Raw genomic sequence first — 6958 nt, 5'->3', positions numbered from 1 at the left:
GGCATTTATGTATCCAGTGATAATATTGGAAAACAAAATGCTTAGGGCCACGGCCAAGACTCATAAAAGTAGCTGTGTTCCAGAATCAACATACTTAACTAGGAGAATCAATAACACTATCCGAAATTCTAAGTTCCTAGAGAAGCCAATCATTCTGAACTTCAAAGGAAAAAGTGAGATGCCAAAATTGTTCAAAAGCAAAAAGCTACAAGTCCCGCTCATCTAAATAGAATTAATATTCATTGATATTTTGGAATTTATAGTATATTCTCTTCTTTTTATCCAAATTGATTTTCAGTTGCTTGGGGACAAGCAACAATTTAAGTTTGGTGTTGTGATGAGCGGATAATTTATACGCTTTTTGGCATTGTTTTTAGGTAGTTTTTAATAGGTTCAAGCTACTTTTAGGGATATTTTCATTAGTTTTTATGTTAAATTCACATTTCTGGACTTTACTATGAGTTTGTGTTTTTCTATGATTTCAGGTATTTTCTGGCTAAAATTGAGGGACTTGAGCAAAACTCTGATAGGAGGCTTACAAAGGACTGCTGATGCTGTTGGAATTTGACCTCCCTGCACTTGAAATGGATTTTTTGGAGCTACTGAACTCTAAATGGCGCGCTCTCAATGTTGGAAAAGTAGACATCCAGAGCTTTCCATAAACACGTCACGAACTGGAGTTGAACGCCCAAAACACGTTACAACTTGGCGTTCAACTCCAAGAGAAGCCTCAGCTCGTGGATAGATCAAGCTCAGCCCAAACATACACCAAGTGGGCCCTGGAAGTGGATTTATGCATCAATTACTTACATCTGTAAACCCTAGTAGCTAGTTTAGTATAAATAGAACTTTTTACTAGTTTATTAGATATCTTTGGATTGTATTATTCAATCTTGGGACGTTTAGTTCTCAGATCATGGGGGCTGGCCATTCGGCCATGCCTGAACCTTTCACTTATGTATTTTCAACGATGGAGTTTCTACACACCATAGATTAAGGGTGTGGAGCTCTGCTGTACCTCAAATTTTAATGCAATTACTATTATTTTCTATTCAATTCGATTTATTCCTGTTCTAAGATATTCGTTGCACTTCAACTTGATGAATGTGATGATCCATGACACTCATCATCATTCTCACCTATGAACGCGCGTGATTGACAACCACTTCCGTTCTACCTTAGACCGGGCGCATATCTCTTGGATTCCTTAATCAGAATCTTCGTGGTATAAGCTAAAATTGATGGCGGCATTCATGGGAATCCGGAAAGTCTAACCTTGTCTATGGTATTCTGAGTAGGATTCCAAAATTGAATGACTGTGATGAGCTTCAAACTCGTGAAGGCTGGGCGTTAGTGATAGACGCAAAAGAATCACTGGATTCTATTCCAACTTGATTGAGAACCGACAGATGATTAGCCGTGCTGTGATAGAGCATTTGGACCTTTTTCACTGAGAGGATGGGATGTATCCATTGACAACGGTGATGTCCTACATACAGCTTGCCATGGAAAGGAGTAAGAAGGATTGGATGAATGTAATAAGAAAGTAGAGATTCGGAAGGAACACAGCACCTCCATGCACCTATCTGAAATTCCCACCATTGGAGTACATGAGTAACTTTATCTTTATTTTCTGTTTATCTTATTTATCTTTTAATTATCTAATCCAATCACATTTGAATCAGCCTGATTGAGATCTACAAGATGGCCATAGATTGCTTCAAACCAACAATCTCCGTGGGATCGACCCTTACTCACGTAAGGTATTACTTGGACGACCCAGTGCACTTGTTGGTTAGTTGTGCGAAGTTATGAATTAAATTTTAGACACCATGATATTGAGCACCAAGTTTTTGGAGCCATTATCGGGGAATTAATTCCATACAACAATAAAGAGTACGTATCACAATTTCGTGCACCAACAGACCATCATAGAATTTATCCAGGATGGTCCATTCTGAGAGCATGTCAGAAGGACACTTTTTGGTCAGTTGCTTGTATCTCTCCCAAGCTTCATAGAGGGATTCACCTTCTTTCTGTTTGAAGGTTTGAAAATCCACTCTAAGCTTGCTTAGCTTTTGAGGTGGAAAGAACTTGGCTAAGAAAGCCATGACCTGCTTATCCCAAGAGTTCAGGCTATCTCTAGGTTGAGAGTCCAACCATGTTCTAGCTATGTCTCTTACAGCTAAAGGGAAAAGCATAAGCTTATAGACCTCAGGATCAACTCCATTGGTCTTAACAGTATCACAGATCTGCAAGAATTCAGTTAAGAACTGCAAAAGATCTTCTGATGGAAGTCCATAAAACTTGCAATTCTGTTGCATCAGAGAAACTAATTGAGGCTTTAGCTCAAAGTTGTTTGCTCCAATGACAAGGATTGAGATGCTTCTTCCATGGAAGTTGGAATTTGGTGCAGTAAAGTCACCAAGCATCTTCCTTGCATTGTTGTTGTTGGGTTCGGCTACCGTATTCTTTTCTTGTTCGAAAATTTTAGTTAGGTCCTCTTCAGAGTACTGTGCTTTAGCTGCTCTTAGCTTCCTCTTTAGAGTCCTTTCAGGTTCTGGATCAGCTTCAACAAGAATGTTCTTATCCCTGCTCCTGCCCATGTGAAAAAGAAGAGAACAGAAAAGAAGAGAAATCCTCTATGTCACAGTATAGAGATTTCTTTATGTGAGTAGAAGAAGATAAGAATAGGAGAAGGAGAAGAGAAGAATTCGAACACAGAGGAAGAAAGGGTTCGAATTTTAAGATGAAGAGAAGTGTTAGTAAATGAATAAAGAAATAGATGAGAGAGGAGAAAATTCGAATTTTAATTAAGAGAAAAGAAAAATATTTTTGTTTTTATTTTAAAAAATAGTTAGTATTCGAAAATTAGGAGAAGAAATAAAATTAAAATTAAAATTTAAAATAATTAGTTAATTAAAAAAGAATTTTGAAAAAGGGTGAGGGATTTTCAAAAATTAGAGAGAGAAAAGTAGTCAATTAGTTAGTTAGTTGAAAAAGGTGGTTTTGAAAAAGATAATAAATAGTAAAACAAACAAAAATAGTCAATTAGTTAGTTGAAAAAGATTTGAAAATCAATTTTAAAAAGATAGGAAGTTAGAAAAGATTTTTGAAATCAAATTTTTGAAAAAGATATGATTGAAAATGATTTGATTGAAATTTATTTTGAAAAAGATTTGATTTTTAAAATCAGATTTAATGACTTGCTCACAAGAAATCAAAAGATGTGATTCTAAAATTTAAAGTTTGAATCTTTCTTAACAAGAAAGTAACAAACTTGAAAATTTTGAATCAAACCATTAATTATTAATGTTAATTTCGAAAATTATGAAATAAAAAGAAGAAAAAGATTTTGAAAATCAATTTTTAGAATTTTCGAAAAGATTAAGAAAAAAAATGAAAAAGATTTGATTTTTGAAAAAGATTTGAAAAGATAGAATTTTTAAATTGAAATTTTGACTTGACTAACAAAAAATAACTAAGTTTTAAAAATTTTGACTAAGTCAACCCAAAATTTCGAAATTTATGAGTAAAATAAGAAAAATATATTTTTTTGATTTTTTTGAATTTAATGAGGGAAGAGAAAAACCACAAAATGACTCAACACATAAAAATTTTGGATTAAAACAAATGATGCATGCAAGAACACTCTGAATGTCAAGATGAACACCAAGAACACTTTGAAGATCATGATGAACATCAAGAACTTATTTTTGAAAAATTTTCAAAAAAAGAGAACATGCAAGACACCAAACTTAGAACTTTTAATGTTTTTGATTTTTATGATTTTATAAATTTTTTTTTGATTTTTTCGAAAATTATTTTGGAAAAACGGAAAAGAAGAAAAAATTTTTGAAAGATTTTTGAAAACTTTTTGAAAATAAAATAAGAAGAAAATTACCTAATCTAAGCAACAAGATGAACCGTCAGTTGTCCAAACTCGAACAATCCCCGGCAACGGCGCCAAAAACTTGGTGCACGAAATTGTGATCTCAATGGCGCCAACAACTTGGTATGCACAATTGTAATCTCAACTCTTTTTCACAACTTCGCACAACTAACCAGCAAGTGCACTGGGTCGTCCAAGTAATAAACCTTACGTGAGTAAGGGTCGATCCCACGGAGATTGTCGGCTTGAAGCAAGCTATGGTCACCTTGTAAATCTCAGTCAGGTGGATTCAAATGGTTATAAAGTTTTGATAATTAAAAGATAAATAAACATAAAATAAAGATAGAGATACTTATGTAATTCATTGGTGGGAATTTCAGATAAGCGTATGGAGATGCGTTGTTCCTTCTGCATCTCTGCTTTTCTACTGCCTTCATCCAATCCTTCATACTCCTTTCTATGGCAAGCTGTATGTTGGGTGTCACCGTTGTCAATGGCTACTTCCTGTCTTCTCAGTGAAAATGGTCCTCTACGGTTTCTATACGGCTAATCAACTGTCGGATTTCTCGTCTTGGATGAAAAATACCATGCACAGATATCGTATGGCTAATCAGCTGTTGGTTCTCAATCGTGTAGGAATAGGATTTACTATCCTTTTGCGTCTATCACCACGCCCTACAGTCACGAGTTTGAAGCTCGTCACAGTCATCCCATCCCAGATCCTACTTGGAATACCACAGACAAGGTTTAGACTTTTCGGATCTCAAAATTGCTGCCAATGGATTCTAGCTTATACCATGAAGACTCTAATCTCAGATTCAGATGCCCCATTGTCAGAGGGGAGTCGATGTGAATCGTTGATTAGAAACCCATGAGATATACATTCAAGCTTGTCTTCATGTAGAACGGAAGTGGTTGTCAATCACGCGTTCATAAGTGAGAATGGTGATGAGTGTCACATAATCATCACATTCATCATGTTCTTATGTGCGAATGAATATCTTAGAATACAAATAAGCATGAATTGAATAGAAAATAGTAGTACTTTGCATTAATACTCAAGGAACAGTAGAGCTCCACACCTTAATCTATAGTGTGTAGAAACTCCACCGTTGAAAATACATAAGAACAAGGTCTAGGCATGGCCGAATGGCCAGCCTCCCCAAATGGCATATGAATTCGAAAATAGGGAAAAAGACCCCTAGTACAATAGTAAAACGTTCTATTTATACTAAACTAGTTACTAGGGTTACAGAATTAAGTAAATGATGCAGAAATCCACTTCCGGGCCCACTTGGTGTGTGCTTGGGCTGAGCATTGAAGATTTCACGTGTAGAGGTCTTCCTTGGAGTTAAACACCAGTTTGTAACTTGTTTCTGGCATTTGACTCTAGCTTGCAACTTGTTTCTGGCGTTTAACACCAGAATACGGCAGAAAGCTGGTGTTGAACGCCAGTTTTCGTCATCTAAACCCAGGCAAAGTATGAACTATTATATATTGCTGGAAAGCCCTGGATGTCTACTTTCCAACGCAATTAAGAGCGTTCCATTTGGACTCCTGTAGCTCCAAAAACTCAATTTCGAGTTTAGGAAGGTCAGAATCCAACATTATCTGCAATCATTCTTCAACCTCTGAATCAGATTTTTGCTCAGGTCCCTCAATTTCAGTCAGAAAATACCTGAAATCATAGAAAACCACACAAACTCATAGTAAAGTTCAGAAATGCGAATTTTTCTTAAAAACTAGTAAAAATATACTAAAAATTAGCTAGATCCTACTAAAAACTATCTAAAAATAGTGCCAAAAAGCGTATAAATTATCTGCTCATCACCGATCAACAGTTACTTCGGACCGGTTGCTAGTAGGAATGATAGAATGTTGGATGAACTCCAACCATCCTCTAGCCACGGGTTTGAGGTCAGGCCTTCTCAGTTGAACCGGCTTGCCTTTAGAGTCTCTCTTCCATTGGGCTCCTTCCACACAGACGTCCATGAGGACTTGGTCCAACCTTTGATCAAAGTTGACCCTTCTAGTGAAAGGATGAGGATCTCCTTGCATCATTGGCAAGTTGAATGCCAACCTCACAGTTTCCGGATTGAAATCCTAGTATTTCCCTCGAACCATTGTGAGCCAATTCCTTGGGTTCGGGTTCACACTTTGATCATGGTTCTTAGTGATCTATGCATTAGCATAAAACTCTTGAATCATTAAGATTCTAACTTGTTGGATGGGGTTGGTGAGAGCTTCCCAACCTCTTCTCTGAACCTCACATCGAATCTCCGGATATTCACTCTTTTTTAGAATGAAGGGGACCTCGGAGATTCTGGTCCCTGCACCATTCTGGCGTGTAAACGCCCCTGAACAGCCCTTTCTGGCGTTTAAACGCTAGTCTGCTACCTTTCCTGGCGTTAAATGCCAGGCTGATGCCCCTTTCTGCCGTTAAGCGCCAATCTATCTGCCAATTCTGGTGTTTAACACCCAGAATGCTGCTAGACTGGACGTTAAACTCCCATTCTACTATCCTTACTGGCGTTTAAACGCCAATAAGCCTGTCCTCCAAGGTGTGCTATTTTTGATGCTGTTTTTTATTCCGCTTTAATTCTGCAGCTGTTTTTGTGACTCCACATGATCATCAACCTAAAGAAAACATAAACTAACAATGGAAAATGAAATGAAAAAGTAATTAACATAGATAAATAAGATTGGGTTGCCTCCCAATAAGCGCTTCTTTAATGTCAATAGCTTGACAGTAAGCTCTTACAGAGCTTCACATATGCTCAAAGCATGATTGTGGCCTCCCAACACCAAACTTTGAGTTTGAATGTGGGGGCTCTGCTTGATTCTATATGGAGAGAATTGGATGAAGCTTTTCATGCTTCTTCTCCATGTTTAAAGCAGAAGATCCTTGAGCCTTAAATACAAGGTAGTCCTCATTCAATTGAAGGACTAACTCTCCTCTGTCCACATCAATCATAGCCCTTGCTGTGCCTAGGAAGGGTCTTCCAAGGATGATGGATTCATCCTCATCCTTCCCAGTGTCTAGGATTATGAAGTCAACAGGGATGT

General features: G+C 37.0%; 1 non-coding gene across 1 annotated transcript; it reads left to right on the top strand.

Annotated features, from left to right (window-relative positions):
- The first annotated feature begins 1965 nt into the window (after window positions 1-1965).
- Window positions 1966-2069, top strand: LOC112799185 (small nucleolar RNA R71). Its single transcript, XR_003200762.1, has one exon. It is a non-coding gene; the product is annotated as a small nucleolar RNA R71 (small nucleolar RNA).
- Window positions 2070-6958: the final 4889 nt, after the last annotated feature.

The sequence above is a fragment of the Arachis hypogaea genome, chromosome 4 (assembly GCF_003086295.3).
Source record: "Arachis hypogaea cultivar Tifrunner chromosome 4, arahy.Tifrunner.gnm2.J5K5, whole genome shotgun sequence".
Taxonomy (NCBI): domain Eukaryota; kingdom Viridiplantae; phylum Streptophyta; class Magnoliopsida; order Fabales; family Fabaceae; genus Arachis; species Arachis hypogaea.
The sequence above is the reverse complement of the archived record's forward strand: the minus strand, read 5'-3'. Positions and strand labels throughout refer to the sequence as shown.